The sequence below is a fragment of the Saccopteryx bilineata genome, chromosome 6, assembly GCF_036850765.1.
Source record: "Saccopteryx bilineata isolate mSacBil1 chromosome 6, mSacBil1_pri_phased_curated, whole genome shotgun sequence".
In the NCBI taxonomy this organism is placed as follows: domain Eukaryota; kingdom Metazoa; phylum Chordata; class Mammalia; order Chiroptera; family Emballonuridae; genus Saccopteryx; species Saccopteryx bilineata.
The window spans coordinates 40,736,927-40,754,737 of record NC_089495.1 but is presented as its reverse complement, the minus strand read 5'-3'; the positions used below and the strand labels follow the sequence as shown (position 1 = coordinate 40,754,737).

The 17,811-nt window shown below is 40.1% G+C and overlaps 1 protein-coding gene across 1 annotated transcript in view; it reads left to right on the top strand.

Moving 5' to 3' along the window:
• The first annotated feature begins 15,057 nt into the window (after positions 1-15,057).
• MYO16 (myosin XVI) overlaps positions 15,058-17,811 on the top strand; it is a 596,349-nt gene continuing 593,595 nt past the window's right edge. Inside the window, exon 1 of the mRNA XM_066236132.1 lies at positions 15,058-15,142. The gene's annotated coding sequence lies outside the window, so the exon portion shown is untranslated. The remainder of the gene's footprint in view (positions 15,143-17,811) is intronic.

Sequence of the window (17,811 nt, the reverse complement as noted above, 5' to 3'; positions counted from 1 at the left end):
TTTTTTTTTTACAGTCAGACTTTGAAATGGATGAAAAGCCTTAAGGGATTTGAGTGAGGGAGAAACAGAACCCCACTTGGATTTTAAAATAATCATTCTAGCTACAATGTTAAAATGGACTGTAATGAGGGTACAAGTAGCAGAGATTTTATTTTGGAGGTTAAACCACAACCCAAGTCATGGATGATGATGGCTTGGACTAGGTGACAGCCATCATCTTCGTTACTATTGATAGAAGTATCGAAAAGTGAGTCGCTTGAGTCTGCGATTTGAAGAAAAAATCAGCAGAATTTGTCCGTGGATTACATGTACAAAAAGCAGATAGACTCCAGGTTTACTCTCGGGTGTTGGCCCCAAGCAAGTGGGGAACCACGACTGCCCTGTACTAGAAAATGATACAAAAGCCTTGAACAAGTGGGTAACAAGGTTCAGGCTTGAGATCCACACTTATCACCAGAGACATGTATTGTTATAGAAATATTTTCATTCTTATGGGAAATTATTAGCCTGTATTTTTTAAACCTAATATCAGGGCACTTCTTTCACAGATATTTTGAAGGATTCCAGCTTAGAAATTACCTAGTGGGTCTTTATACTACCATTCACAGGAAAAAAAATTCCAAAACTGTGTGAACCAAATACGAATGTTTTGTAAATTAAATGAACCTAACCTTGGAGTTTAACAGCTATGTGAGAATCAGCTTTAAAGGGAATATGGGAATATGGTTGCATGCCTGGGATACCTAAACTTATTTGCTTTGTTTTTTCACCCTTCCTAGACTGCTTCCTTTACTCCCCTCTGTTAAGAGCTGCAAATCATTAAACAAGGACCCCTGTTTCAGACTCTGCTTCTGACCTAAGACACATAAACAGACAGGCAGCCTTACGAAGGGTTTAGACATCTAATTGTCTCAGAAAGAAAGCCCTGCTTTTTGTTATTTTATTGAACAAAAAAAATAAAAGTCAATTTATTCACTTGTAAACACGATTAACATTTTTATATATTTTATATCTTCTTTCCATGTATAAAAATGTGTATGATTGAATTCCAATACTAGCTACACTATAGTCCCTAAACCATGAAGTTTAGCCACCCTTCTTTGTCATTACACTTTCTTCTAAAGCTTCATTTATCAAGGCTGAGTGGAATTCTATGATTTGGGCAATCAAAATTGCAATTGGGGTCACTCTACTTTCTAAGCTGAAGATAAGATTGGCTCAAAATCCCCATATAATAGATAGTAGAAAGTTCAATGCCCTCACCAGGATTTCTGTAAATTACCGAGGGAGTTATTTTCTCGCCATCAATCCTGACGCTATGCTCAGGCATCCATTAAATCAGTTCTCTCTCAGAATCTGCTCACTGTCTCACAAGATCTCCTTATCTGTACATTGACCCAGATATAAATTTTAGGTATTTTCCTTTAAAAAAAATCACAGGAAGCATTTGTGTTTGTGACTAACTGAGGATTTGGGGAGCTGAAATGTTTTACTTTACTGCTGTATAAACAACCTAACATGAGACATCATTGTTTTTAATATATTTCTTGGTTGAAGAATGTTTTAAATGTTTCAGTTTCATATTTTATTTCTCAGCATTTTTCTACGTTCCTTTCCCTTTCTCCTCAATTTCTGCATGTTCATCCACTTTATTGCCTCTTTCTCTGCAGAGAAAAACTGACTTTTCCCTTTTACTTTCAGAAAACAATTCAACTTTCAGCAATGTCTGTCCCTGAGCTGAGCTGTGGTGCTTTCTTTGAACTTTCTCTGACTGAGAAAATGATCCTTCCATTTCCACTTCTTATTTAGGGGAGAGAGTCATTTTTTTTCTTACACCATTTCTGTGATTTTGAATGTTTAAAATGATTCAATTTTTTTTGCCAATACACGTAACTTTATGACAAATATCTTTATAGCTAAATCTATATTTTATATCTCTTATTCTAGATACTTAGAATGAGGATTTCTATGTAAAGCAATTTTTAAAAACTTGCCATACATATCAGCAACCTGCTCTCTAGGAAAGCTATACCAATCTATACTTTCATTAGTGGTATATGTGAAATCATTGTCTCCTCTAGATATTCTAATTCTGTTTTAATTTTTACCTATCTGATATTTGAAACTATAGTCTCACTTTTTAAATTAATATTTCTTTAATTGTTACTATACTCGAATATATTCAGTGGGAATGTAAATTTCTTTTTTCTTGAGCTGCTCCTTAGTCTCCTGGGAGCTCTTCTTTGGAATTTAATAATTTTCTTATTAATTTCTAAGAGCTCTTTGCATATTTAGGCCACTAACCCACAGTTTGTCAACTATTTGATTTTTTCAGTCTCTGTTCTACATTTTAAAACCTTAAACGTGTAACATTTTTAAGTGGTAATATAAGGATTCATCTTTTCTTTAGTTTCCTGACTTTGTGATATGGTCTGTGTCTTCTAAGGTGACTCAAGGTTCCCTGGTCCCCGTGTAAGTCCCTCCCATTGACTGTAGAATGAATTATTGACCAGAGCATGGCAAACATGATGACATGTCATTTCCAAGATTATATGACAAAATGACTATGGCTTCTGTTGTGGTCTCTCTCTCTCTCTCTCTCTCTCTCTCAGAAACCGGAAGGAAGCACTATGGAGAGGTCCCCCTGAGTGAATTTGCAAATCAATCAATGTGATGCAGCACATAAACAAAACAAAGGATATAACTCATGTGATCTTATCATATATGCAGATAAAGCACTTGCTAAGATACAACATCCACTTATAATTAAAACACTCCATAAAATGGATATAGAAGGAAAGTACCTCAACCTAATAAAGGTCACATATGGCAAAAAACTGGAACAAGATAAAGATGTTCACTCTCACCACTCTTATTTTTATTTTATTTTTTCATTCTTTTGTATTTTTCTGAAGTGAGAGGCGAGGAGGCCGATAGACTCCCACATGAGCCCAACAGGGATCCACTGCAAGCCCACCAGGTGGCAATGCTCGGCCCATTTGGGGCGTTGCTCCACTGCAACTGGAGCTATTCTAGTGCCTGAGATGGAGGCTATGGAGCCATGCTCAGCTCCCATTCCAAGTTTGTTCCAATGGAGCCTTGGCTGTGGGAGCGGAAGAGATAGAGAGGAAGGAGATGGGGGAGGGTGGAGAAGGAGATGGGCGCTGTGTGCCCTGACCGGGATCAAACCTAGGACTTCCACACACTGGGCCAATGCTCTACCACTGAGCCAACCAGTCAGGGCCACTCTCATCACTCTTATTCAGCATAGTTCTGGAAGCCCTAGCTGGAGCAGTCAGGCAAGAAAAAGAAAAGGCATTCAAATTGGGAAAGAAGTAAAAGTGTTACTTTTTGCAGATGACATGGTTTATATATAGAAAACCTTAAAGTCTATTAGAAACAATAAACAGCCTGACCAGGCAGTGACACAGTGGATAGTGCATTGGCCTGGGACACTGACGATCCAGATTCAAAACCTTGAGGTCACTGGCTTGAGCGCGGACTCATCCGGCTTGAGTACAGGCATACCAGCTTGAGTATGGGGTCACTGGATTAAGCATAGGATGATAGACATAACCCCATGGTCCTTGGCTTGAGTAAAGAGTCACTCATTCTGCTGTAGCCCCCCCCCCCCCGCCGCGAACTGTCAAGGCACAGATGAGAAAGCAATCAATGAACAACTAAGGTGCCGCAATGAAGAATTGATGCTTCTCATCTCTCTCTCTCTCTTCCTATCTGTCCCTGTCTGTCTGTCTGTCTCTCTAACTTTCATAGTAATGTTCATTTTATCCACAGGTGAAAAATTTGCAAGTGAAGATGTCAATCAAGAAGCAGTATGGAAATATTTTAAATAATAGTTTTACTGGGGTTTTCTTGACAAATATTATTTAATATTTTTTCATTAATATTTTAAAACTCTTTCTTATAAGGTAATCTAGTTTTGTGTACCTCTTTTATTGTTCTTATTTCAGTATTAAATGCATGAAATAATAAACTACCTTACAGTATACTGTTTTTTTATACTTAAAACTGTCATTAAGGCAAAGAACCAGTTGTTAAATTATTTAAATCCCACCACTGCATACAACTCAACACCAAACAATCAAACAATCTAATTCAAAAATGGGGAGAGGACCTAAACAGACACTTCTCCCAAAAGACACACAAATGGCCAGCAGATATTTGAAAAGATGCTCAACCTCACTAGCTAACACCACAGTGAGGGCTCTTGCCCATGTCTCCCTCTCCTTCCCTCTGCCTCCTGAAGGACCCCGATGCTCCCTGTGAGGCCATGCCAGCCATGTGCCCCCTCATCTCAGGATGTATGAGCAGAACAACTCATCTTTTCACTGAGTCATCTCCTGTCCTACTGGTCTCATCAATCGTGCATAATAACAGATTTTAAAACACATGTGTGTAACTATATATGTAGTTGCTCTGTTACATATTATGTGCATATACATGCGTGCGTGTGTATGCAGTTACATCTACACACATAACCAATCGATATAGTTTGTCTTGCTTTTAATAAAATTATTGTGCTAAGGTTATTTTGGACAGGGAATTGTGCTATCCTTTTTTCTATCCTCAATGTCTGTTATGCTAACTGCGTGAGTAATCTGAGGGGGGAAAAAGATAGTTTTGCAGCGGATAGTATCCCTTCTAAATCTTTGATTTTGATGATGACAAACTTCATCTGTAAACTCCATTTCTTTAATTACATTACTTATAGACGTGATGAGATTCTCAGCAGATTCACAATGGAGGCTTCTGAGAGGAGTCTTTCTGTCCTGGACTGGGGTATCACCTTTCCATCATTGTGTATTACTGCAGTTTTGCACTGAAATTTATAGTGTTTCTCTTGAGGGAAGTTGCCAGTTGCACCTTCTGAGCTTACCATGAAATGATACTCTAAGCATCATTACCATCGTTCAACATTTATGGGCCATGCAGTGTGAAGATGGGACCCTGAGGTACAGCAATCAGCCAAGAGTCAATCAGCCAAGTGTAATACATTCTTCTGACCATGATGAAGGCAATCTTCTAAGAAAACCACATGGGTGGTAAAACTTAAAACAGGAGATTAAAGAACAAAACAAAAAAGAACCCGCCACATTGCATGTATTCCTCACAAGGAAAAGAAAAGCATATAAGAATGTATTATCAACAACTTTGCTAATCATATAGGAAATTCTCCTCTTATATAGCTTGAATAGAGGAAGAAGGAGGTGAAATCAAAGTTAAGTAAGAGACCAGGAAGGACTGAGATTGTCATTAAATGGCAGTGAGGGATGAGATGAAGGCGAATGAAAGCGAAATGAAGAGTGACAGGGGAGAGAAACGTGTGCAGTGAAGTGAGAGCAGCTGCTCTCGCCAGAAACTGGGAAGTGGGTTTAGAACAATGAGTCGGGTGCATTCTGCACAATTCTAACCCATTTTCAGGGTCCTAGGGGACAGCACAATCCAAACAGCAGCACTTGCCAAGTGGCACTTCTGTGATTTGTCTTGAAAGGGGGGTGAGCTGGAACTTCTGCAGCCGAGGCTCTGGGAGTCTTTCCAGCCCATCTGGGTCAGGACTGCACCACGCTGCCAACTCCTGCATAGGTCAATGGATACACGGCGCCCCAGTGTAGATTTGCATGAGGAAGTGTCACCGCACTTTCTCTGGGGGTGGTGGTGACATTGTAGAAGAAGCTTTGGGATCAGAAAACCAGGCCTTGATATGACCTTATAATTGCCCCTCTAGTAGTGGAATGGTTTTGAGTACCCATTGACCTCCCTGAAAGATTGTTTTATTGGTAAAAAAGAAATCAATAATAGCAATGTAAGGCTTACACATTACACAAGGTTGCTGGTGTAATTCTCCAAGGAGATACTTTATATTAAAATCTGTAAATGGGAAAGAGCTATATACACACCCAGCATTGGAGTGCTCCAGAGACCAGCATGGCATGATAGAAGACTTGATGATGCTGGAGTCAGGCCCTCTCTCCTGTCTACTGAATCAAGATTACCAGGCAATTCACATGCACATTAAAGATGAACAAGCAATCTTTTATATCACCTTAGTAGGTAGGAGATACGCAACTTACTTTTCATACTCAAAAAATTTCTTGGATAAAGCTTCTATGCTAATGAAATTCTTCTCAATACATTAAGATAATTTCTGAGCCCTGGCCAGTTGGTTCAGTGGTAGAGCATCAGCCCGACGTGTGAAAGTCCCAGGTTCGATTCCCGGCCAGGACACACAAGAGAAGCGCCCATCTGCTTCGACACCCATCCCTTTCTCCTTTCTCTCTGTCCCTCTCTTCCCCTCCTGAAGCCAAGGCTCCATTGGAGCAAGTTGGCCTGGGCACTGAGGATGGCTCCATGGCCTCCACCTCAGGATCTAGAATGGCTCTGATTATAGCAGAGCAATGCCCCAGAGAAGCTGAACATTTCCCCCTGGTGGGCATGCCATGTGGATCTCAGACGGGCTTATGTGGGAGTCTATCTGTCTACCCCCCTGGACCCCTCACCCCACTTCTCATTTCAGAAAAATACAAAAAAAAAGAAGATAATTTCTGATCAAAAGTCAGAAAAACAACTTTTTAATGTAAAGTAAAAATATGAATAATAAATGTAGACTAAAAGTATAACTTTCTGTTTCAAGTTCAGGAGAGATAAATGAAGAGAGTGTATGATGTGAAGTCATGGGATCTGAATTTGAGTCCTAAATCTTTCCTTCACCCAGTTATGTCAGTTCCTTAAAATCATGAAGTTCGAATGACCTTGGACATAAAATGGGAGTGATGAGAATAGTTTTTATAGAATGGTAAGATTAAAAGATGCATTGACTATAAAATGATTTGTAAGCCACCTAGTAACATAAAAATGCAATTATTTTTGTTGCTTCTATTTTGAAATATTTGACATTTTTTAATCTTGTGTATCCTTAAAGGTAAAATTAGCTACAATAATTTTTGAGATACTGCCTCTTAGACAACCTGGTTACGTGTATCTCTAAATGAAGTGCCCCATGGAAGACATTTTTTTCAGACCAAAATAATAAGAAAGGAAAGTGTGGTTTCTCTACAAGTAATACACATTTCTATTGTGAAAAATGCAAACATTGAAAAAGATTATATTTATATTCACTTTTACTGCTTAGCTTAACAACTCTGAGGTCCAATTTTAGTGGCCATTCATGCTCACTCTATTATTAATCAATTATTACAGATGCCATTCTGTAAGGTTATACAATAAACAGCATTGTGCACTGATTACTTCTCTCATTTTAAGATTTTGCCTTTATTTTAAACTAATTCATCTGTTTCATCTTTATTTCTCCTTGTAAGCTATCTTATGTGCTTCTGGAAAGATAAGAATACATATATGTATAAATAAATAGATATCTCATAGTAATGTTTATAAACAAGTTATGTTTGAGATAAATATACATTATCTATATATACATTATACATGTATATATAGGTATATGTTATAAATACACATTATACAGACTTTCAAATGCTTTTTATGATTAAACCAAATTGAGAATGTTGAATTAGATATTAATCACATCACAACTGTACTTGGTATTGTTAAAAATTCAAGTTTTGAACATTGCATTTTCAGAGACCAATGTTATTTTTGCTTTTATTCCTGATGATTTTCTAATTAAACAGGAATTTATAACAACCACATGAAAATCTAATGGCTAAAACAAACCACTTTGGTCTCTAGAGATATATTTGAAATGATGCCTCATTTTCTCTGGCAAATGTATTCTAGAACAAAGAAATTTCTAAAATACCCAGAGGTGATGGCATTTACTCAATTGATTTGAAACAAAGCAAAATGATTGATTACAAAGATTTCAACATTGAAACAAACGGGGTCTCAGTTGTAAACCGGCATTCACACTTTAGATTTAAGCACAGTTAAGAGGCCTGACCTTGGCTGAGGATCAAGCTGGACTCTGGTGCATCAGCCCTCAGGAGCGAGGGAGGTTTCCAAGAGTTGTGTAGATGTGATATGCTTTCAAGAGGAATTTCTATCTGCCCTGTCTCTTGACTAAGAAGAAACAAGACAATTATAGAATCAGAAAAACTAGCCTTGGGAATTTAGTCTTTGTTCAGCATCCTTCCATCCTACAGTGGTATCTTTTTTAAAGATACCACCTTTCTTTAATAGTATCTTAATGACCTTCTAACAAATGGAAAAGAAATTGTATTATCATTTACACCGATTTTAAATAAACTCCCTGTCACATGTCAGCTCCAAAACTCTCAATTTTTGTTTTTAAATGTTTTCTTTTCCTTTGGGAAGAAAAGAATTTGTTGTTAAGAAATTTCAACTAATATAAAAAAACCAAGACTTTTTAAAATAGAAAGTAGATGATATTCTTACTTAAGACCATATTGTACTTAAGACCAGCCTGACATTGACCCTGCCTACTGTTTTCATGGCTCCATAGAAAGGAGGAAGCAAAATCCAAACTGTGAGTAGACATATGAGACAGTCTTGTTGCTTTCCTTTCCCTTTTATTCTTATGCTGGTCTCTCCTCTGTCTGGTGCCTTTGCTTCCCATTGGTGACAAATTGCAAAGATGCTGTTGTTTCCCACCATGCTGTTCTTACCATGTCACCTTTGACATTTTCTGGGACACCTGAGATGAACAGAGGGCACAGGAATGGTAGTTCAAGTGTCTATAGGAATGTAATCAGGGAACCTACAAGGAAATTGGATAGACTATCATGGATGAACTTCTAAGATCATCTAAGACTCGAGACTCATGAAAGAGATAGGTGGATATTTAAGAATAAATACTAACTTTTGTCTTTTAAACTTTTAAATATAATATGGTATATATCGTTGAAACATGTCCTATTGAACTAAGTTATAAATGTAAGATTAAAAAAAACCCTATAACAGAGAAACTGAAGCTGTTTTGGCCACTAGAATATAATGTTAATTATAAAGGAATGTTTTACCTTTCTTATCTAATTAGCATGAAGCACAATAAAAATTACATAAAGCACTAGCTCTGTCAGATTCAGCTAGTTAGAAGTGTTTATTGCAATAATAAAGTCAATATACATATGTCAATCACCAAGAATTGTTGGAATTATAATAAGGTTGTATTCTGAATTATCCTAGCCATTTAATCACATCTTTAAAATATGTAGATAATATTAATGAGCAATGGAGAAGAGTCATACTGCCTGGTGTCGATAGTAAAATACCAGTGTAAGAACAGAAATAAACCATAGTGTTATAGCTTAAGCAGATTTCATAAAGTTGAATACAGAATCCATGTCAACATGACAGCATTAATCTGAGAAGGAAGTTTTACTATGAATGAAGACAGAGCTCACTCTTGGTTGGAAAATGCATATTATTTTAGGTTAGCATATAAAAATGCCTATTTATATAAAAAATAGGGGTAACTGAAGGAGTAATTAAACTGGAATTAGAGTCTGTGTGGCCATAAAGCCTGGTTGAGAATAAGTCTAAGCTAATAAGGAACAGGAATTGAGTATATAGCTCAGAACAAGGACCCTGGGAGGAAGGGGAGCTGATGTGGCTTCATGAGCCATAGCGGACTGCAGCGCTCATATGATAGACACACCAAGAAAGCAATTTGCAATTTGTTTAATAAAATGAAAAGGATCTCATCTGAGACCCTTCAATGGGACTGAAATGGTTTTAATGTAAACTGTACCCTATTCTTTGTAGCAGTGCTAAACATTCTTCTAATAAGAGAATTTAGCAGAAATGTATTGTTCTCTTCTTTACCTCAGGAATTTTCAGGAACACTGGTCATTGCTCCATACTGACTGCTAGAAAAGAAAAGGAGTGAGGAGACACAAATAATGGGCATTTATAAATGAACAACTAAATGTATTTAAATGGAAAGAAAAACAAGTATCTTTAGAAAGTAAAAATAGTTTAAAACTAAAAGTGTTTCCATGTTACTTTTATATTTATAAAATTGTAAACTTTTTTTTTTTTTTTTTGCGAGAGATAGAGAGAGGGACAGATAGGAACAAAGAGATAGGAAGGGAGAAAGATGAGAAGCATCAATTCTTTGTCGCTGCATCTTAGTTGTTCTTTAATTGCTTTTTCATATGTGCCTTGACCAGAAGGCTCCAGCTGAGCCAGTGACCCCTTGCTCAATCCAGTGACATTGGGCTTTAAGCTAGTGACCATGGGGTCATGTCTATGATCTCACGGTCAAGCTAGTGATCCTACACTCAAGCTGGTGAGCCTGTGCTCAAGCCAGTGACCTCGAGGGCTGACACTCTATCCACTGCGCCACCACCTGGTCAGGCTGTAGACATTTTCATGTACAGCTCATAGATTTAGAAATAGATTTCACACCACAAACGTGGTCTCTTATAACTACTGCAAATGTCTAAAGTTTTCTAAATCTCATCTTTTTGTAAATAAGCTTTGCATACAAATGACATTAGTGTCTCCATGATAACTAATGCATGTTAATGTTGGTTCACAACCTCAAGGGTTTGGGGGTGAAAGTAGAAACTGATCTAGTACATGGAGGGCAAGCAGAGACCACAGAAGTGGGCAGGCTACTCTAGATGGTTAAGTGGCAGGTTTAGTAAGCAAGGGAACTTAAACACAAGGCTTGTCCTGGGTGCTGCAAGATGAGTACATCTCCATACCCACCTGCCAGAATCTTAAGAGTTTTAGAGTCGATTAAATAGGGTGCAGTGACTTATTCTCCAATCCAGATAGTCTCAAAAACTCGTTGCTCTTTAAATACCGTGTCATTGAAAATGGCTCCTAGTGTGGGATGGTGGGCTGAGCATACGTTCCAAGGACAGGAGCTAGAGGAGGAGCCTGGTTGTCCCAGAAATAAATTTGTGGGTTTTTTTTGTTGTTTGTTTGTTTTTGTTTTTTTATACAGGGACAGAGATAGAGTCAGAGACAGGGATAGATAGGGACAGACAGACAAGAACGGAGAGAGATGAGAAGCATCAATCATCAGTTTTTCGTTGCGACACCTTAGTTGTTCATTGATTGCTTTCTCATATGTGCCTTGACCACGGGCCTTCAGCAGACTGAGTAACCCCTTGCTCGAGCCAGCAACTTTGGGTCCAAGCTGGTGAGCCTTTTTTTTTTTTTTTTTTTTGTTCAAGTCAGATGAGCTCATGCTCAAGCTGGCGGCCTCAGGGTCTCGAACCTGAGTCCTCTGCATCCCAGTCTGACACTCTATCCACTGCACCACCGTCTGGTCAGGCAAATTTGTGTTTTTGATTAGCCCCCTAATCAAGTGGAGAGGCAGTAACATCCTCTTGATGAGCTCTTCCAACAGACTCATACTTCAAATGTATAGACACAGATATTTTAAACGTAGAAAGAGATACCTTGCTTACTACACACAGACACACACACATACACACACACATAGCTGGAGTGGCCAGACATATCAGTATTAGAAAAAGCAGATTTCATCTCAAGGAATATTAGTAGGGATAAAGAAGATCATTTCAATATGATAAAGGGACCGATTCATCAGGAGTGCGTAATTCTAAACATTATGGAATAAAACAAAAATTCTAAACACATGATGTAAAAACTGACAGTACTGTACAGAGAAATAAAAAATTCACAATTACAGTTCACTCTTCCCTCAGTAATTGATGGAATAGTGCTTTAGTCAGTTCGGGTTCTAGACAGATTACCATTGGCTGCGGGTTTTATCAACAACACAAATTTATTTCTCACAGTTCTGGAACCTGGAAGTCTGAGATAGGGTACTGGTATGGTCCTACTGAGAAAGGCTCTATTCTGGATTCTGGAAGACTGTCTTCTTGTTGTATTCTCACTTGGCAACCATACTCTTCTTGTATTCCAGGTCGAAGTTTTACCCACTGCGCCACCACAGGTCAGGCCATACTCTTCTTGTAAAGACACTAATCTCATTAATGAGGGCTGCACCCTCATGACCTAATCACCTGTCAAAGGCACCTCATCCTAATAACATCACATTGGGGGTAGCATTTCAACACATGCCTCTTGGGGGTACACATTCAGTCCATAACAAAGAGAAAACCTAGACTTCATACAAATTGTGAAGCAGGAGTCATAACTGCATTAATTTAATAAATGGTGTTGTTTCCAATAATACATATGAAATTCTGTTTTCTAGCACATACCAATACTTTTAATTGACTTTAATCAAGATGTGTTATTTTATGGGGAATTATTGTTTCTTTCATCAAAATAACTGTTGAGAGTTCGCAAATTACTTTAAATTTTCAGTTTATTTGAAAAAGGTATAAAAGAGGTACGCTAGATTATGAACTTAATAAAAAACAAAGCATTCACTTTACACACTTTTCAAGAAGATGAAGTTAGTAATTTATGTTCTGAAAGTGACAAAAACTTGGCCCTGGCCGGTTGGCTCAGCGGTAGAGCGTCGGCCTAGCGTGCGGAGGACCCGGGTTCGATTCCCGGCCAGGGCACACAGGAGAAGCGCCCATTTGCTTCTCCACCCCTCCGCTGCGCTTTCCTCTCTGTCTCTCTCTTCCCCTCCCGCAGCCAAGGCTCCATTGGAGCAAAGATGGCCCTGGGCGCTGGGGATGGCTCTGTGGCCTCTGCCTCAGGCGCTAGAGTGGCTCTGGTCGCAACATGGCGACGCCCAGGATGGGCAGAGCATCGCCCCCTGGTGGGCAGAGTGTCGCCCTTGGTGGGCGTGCCGGGTGGATCCCGGTCGGGCGCATGCGGGAGTCTGTCTGACTGTCTCTCCCTGTTTCCAGCTTCAGAAAAATGAAAGAAAAGAAAAAAAAAGAAAGAAAAAAAAAGTGACAAAAACTTTAATTTTGTATGTAAAATAGCTGCAGTCTATGGGTTTCCATTAAGTAAAGCAATATTCCTTTACTATCATGTATCTTATGGGGTTGGACAAGCTGCAAAATGCATGCTTCTGTGATAGCAAAAAAGAATTACTATTTTAGAATTGGATGTCTCCATGTAAACAGAGTGCTTGCCAATGGCAAACCAGCGATTTATATCTCACTTTAAAGAGAAAAATTACCTTTGGGAACTGAACCAATATTGACATTCTTAATAATATATTGCCTATATGTTTGAATAGTATAATCATTTTTTTAAAAACCTTATCAGAATCACTTGTGTATTTGAAGCCACTGAGATGACCACACGAGCAGAATGTGATAGAAATAGCTAGATTACATATATAGTGTTGTTTGGGAGTTATGGGCTTTTTCTTTATATTCTTTCCTTTAATGTCTTCTAATAATATAACTTGATAATATAAAAAGATATAAGATAGAAATAAACATACATCAAATATATCACCTATACTTGAGAAATATAAGCACATTAGAGATATAAAGCCTAAAATCTCCTGTTGACTAAATTCACATTAATATTTTCATAGACACCTTTTGTTTGATGTCTGTAAAGTTTCAAGCACTGGTTACCAGAGCTAACTTTTGGGAAGGTAAATTTGTGCAAGGTTCTTCTTCCATACAAATCTAATAATACGGAGAGAGATGAAATAGTTCCACACATTACACAACATAATAAACATAGAAACAATATTCCTCACAGTCTATTTCTTTTCCTCGGTGCTAATGTATAAAATGCCAAGGAAAGAATAAGGTGCTGAAATATTATTTTACTTTTAATTCATAGTCATTCTTATTAGTCTACATTAGTCTTAGTACCATGGTTGAATTGCTTTGATAAGTTCAACAATTTTGTAAATTATTTTTGTGAGAATTAAATCTGACTTGAGACTCCACTCTTACCAGATTATGAAAAATATCTCCATATAGTCTCATGGTAATTATGTTAAATTAGTTTAATAAATTGATCCTATCTTAAAATTCATAAAATATATCTCAAATCACAAAAAATATGAAAATAAAAACAGTATCAGAGAATCATTATTTAATCCACTCCTGAACGTGCAGTGATCCAATGTCACTTAAGTTGTGAAATTTACAGTCCATGCAAATTCTTCAGTTTGTATTTTTCTTATACCTATTATAAGATTTATGCAGAAATATTTAATAATATGGATATAAACTAATTTGAATAAGCAGTTATTGAGTATGTTATATAGAAGATCCTCTACTATTATATATAATTATGCATGTGTTGTATTTGTGTGTGCGTGCATATCATATTAACCCGGAATTAGTATAGCATATGGTCCTCGTGGCAAAATATGGACAGTAAAACATGTTTACAGAGCCAAACAAAAACAAAATTTGGAGGGGGTTGGGTGGAAGCCTTCTATTTTGTTATGAAAATTGCAACAGAGAGTTGTACCCTGTACTAGAGAAAGGCTTGTGTTTGTTCATGTCCATCTTGTCCCACGCTGAAGTTCATATTTTGTAACATATTTCAGATGAATCTCAGGGGCTTTCAAATATCAGAAGGGGAATGACTGGGGTCACTCATCTGCCATAGTCCCTGCGACAGTCTTTGTTCTGGTCGGGTTGTCCAAAGGGGTTGCCCGCTCCAGGTCACAGCTCCCCGGCCACTGGGCAAAGGACTCATGTCCGGGCCACCCCTACCTCTCCTACTCTCTCGCTTCTTGGAGAAGTCGGGACAGAAAAGTTTAAAGAGTGAACCCCATTCTTATATTCACAGCAAAGCGAGAGGCGGGAGAACCCGAAGGGGAGGATCGAAGCAGCTGGAATTGGAGAGAGAGGCGCGGTTTCAGGCAACGCGTGAGAGCGTGGGAAGGAGGGAGGCAGGGGACTTGGAGGGGCCACCCTGGACGGAGCGAAGGGAGGCGAGCTCCGCATCCTGGCCGAGGCGGGCGAGTGACACGCAGACGCCCCTGGGAGCTGGAGGAGTTCAGCCCCGTGGCTGCGGGGGCGCACAAGGAGGGGCGAGTGTGTCCGCAGACTCCGAGCTCCGACCGACTAGCGAGCACAGCCCACCCGGTGGCGAGCAGCAGACACCAGCCCTCGGCTGGCTGGCAGCGCTCGCCGCGCCCGCCCGAGCGAGCCGCCGCTCCCGCTCCGGGCGCAGGGGACCTGCTGCACCGCGCACCGCTCATCGGCTCACCCGCAGCCTCCCGGACGCTCCCGGAACGGCTCCCCGTGAACACGCGGCCCGTTGCTCCCGGCTTCCAAGGACCCTTCTCCAGCAGGTAGGAGCCGAGCGGGGCGCCGTGCGCGGTCCCCAGCGCGGGGCAGTTGGTCGGGCAGCCTCGCCTCCGGGTCTGCAGGTCTGCGGGGCGCAATGCTGTCCTGCCCCGCGGCGCTGACGACTCCGGGAGGGTGCGGGGTGCTCGCACCTGTGTAGCCGGGCGCCGGGACAGAGTCCCAGCCTGCAGAGGGGCCGGGGAGGGGAGGGTGGCGATCACTTTCCCGGAAAGGGGCGCGGGAGGTGTGTGAACGCGAGCTGCGAGCAGAAATCGCCTCAACTCTGGACCTAGCCCAGCTGAGGGAGTGAAACTGGTAGTTTAGAGGGACGTGGAAGCCTCCCGTTGCTAAGGGAGATGGGAGAAGCGGAGTGGTCACCTACACGAACCGTGCGGGGGCGGCGCGCGGGGGGAGGGTCGCCCTCTTTTCTTTTTTCTTTTGGAATGAAAAAGAGAGACTACTTCAGAGAACAAAGATGTAGGGGTGGAGGAGGGCTTCCTGACTGTTGCCTCTTCTACTGATCTACTGACCCCTGACTGCGACCCCCGCGGGACAACGTCAGCTCCATTGTCTTGGAGCCCGGCCACTACGTGTTGGGCCAAGTCGGCAGCTGGGTACCCACCCGAGGCTCTTCATTCATGGTTCCCGCACCCCCACCCTCGGCCCCCGCCCCATCTTCCCTGGCTGGGTAAAACCAACTAGGTCGATGAAAGTGCTGGGTTTAATTGTTACCTTTTATGCCCCTGAAAGGTAGTGGAGATAATTTTTTATCAAGTTTTCTTAGCATTTCTATTATTTATTGAAAAGCTGTGGTTACTATAACTCGTGGTTCAGATCTCTGTTTTGGGGGAGTGAGCCAAATACATTTAAATTACGTGTTAATCGTTTGCCATTTGGAAGAATTATTTAGCCATTGGAGGAGGAGGGACTGTGTGTGTATTGCTAAACAGGGCCACGTAAAACTTCGCTGCTTTGAATTGACCAGAGGAGTCAGTGAGCAGATAAGGCAGGCGCGAAATTCGGTCTTGATCTTTCCCAGTGCGGAAGACCCGGAAAGCGCTCATCCTCTTTGAGTTGTGGCTTTCTTTGAGGATCTCATGAAATGCTTGAAATCTTGGTTCAGGGAAAGGTTAAAATGTCTTGCACATCTAGGCCATGGGCTGGGGGTATTTATGAAGCTTATGTATAGTCTATCCGTGCATCTTAGTGATTTTTATTTAGAATAAAGAGGAAGAACAGGAGACCCTAAAGTCATCAGTGAGTTCCTGAAATCAAAGCCATGCTACTGACAAGGGACAACCACCTTCCTGGACCCTCAAGCTTCTCTATATGGGGTATCTGCAAGAATAAATTTTGCTCTTGATATTGTTAAAGGTTTTGAAGGTAATTTGTCATCCTGGGTTAAGGGTCCTCCAAAAAGTGTCAATTTATCTGTGTGACATTGTTTAGTATATTAAAATTATAAAAGCATGTGTGCCATATACTTAATTAACATTTACACCTATAGTTCCTTATCACATGTGATCAACCTGTGTGACCATATGAGGTTTATAGTTGATGTACTTTTTGGAAACCAGTATATATGGTATTGCCTAGAAAACAGTATTAATATGCCTCAAGGATGTATTAGTTGCTATAAAAAATTATCCAGCATGTGCTATTTATTTACGAAAGGAAAAATGACATTAATCAATAAAGTTTCATTTAAAAGGCATGATGCTGTTTTTTATATCTGTATCCTTATGAGAACTGACAGAGTGAAATGATTTGTTCAGTGTACACTAAATAGCTGAAGTATTTTATTGTGCTTGTGTAATTAATACTTCAAAGATTTTTCCCCTCTGATTTGAGAATGCTTCAAGATATAAGCTCCAGTAGCAACTGTGGCAAGCCGTTAATGTGATCTGTGGGTTAGTCAGTATTCCTGCAGATAAAGGGGATGCACACTAAATAGGGGCCTAGTGCATACATGGATCTTCTTGAAGGAGATTAAATAAAAGTAGAAACATTTCCTACTCCTTAGGAAGTCAGAAAGTAAAATCTGTTGAGTCAAAGCATAATACATATAATGCACATGTGTGTGTGGATCTTCATGTTTCTGTGTCACTTGCAGGTCATAAATATGTCCAAACATGTGAGACAAGACATTGCATTGGAACTGAGATATTTGAAAATGATACTTTTTAAACTTGAGACTGTGGTTGGTTAGCTGAGCACTTCAGTGCTAAGCTCAGTACATCTGCCTTTTTGGGACCTCATTGCCAAGGCCAACCTGGGCCAGTGATGTTCATTGAGTGAGAAAACGTCAGGGTGTAAAGGAACTCGTACAGTGATCTGCTCCAGCTCCCAGTACTACAGATGAAGAACGTGAAGCCCAGACGATGTAGGCCATTTTTTCCAAAGATCACAGGACTAGATCTTGGCAAGCTCCTAGCTCTTTCCTGTGAACATGAGTATCAGGTGTGTGGAAAGGCAGAGCGTTTGGTTATTTCCCTGAGAAGAAGGCACACAGGTGAATCCTGTTGTAGATGATAAGTTTTCACATCAGTCATCAGAGGCAGATTAAGGTTGGTTGAGGCCCCGGATGCAGAAGAAAATATTGGGCCCTTTACATTAGAAAAAAGTGTAAAGTTGGGGTTTGCTGGGCCCATCAGAAGTTGGGGCCCAGGGCACA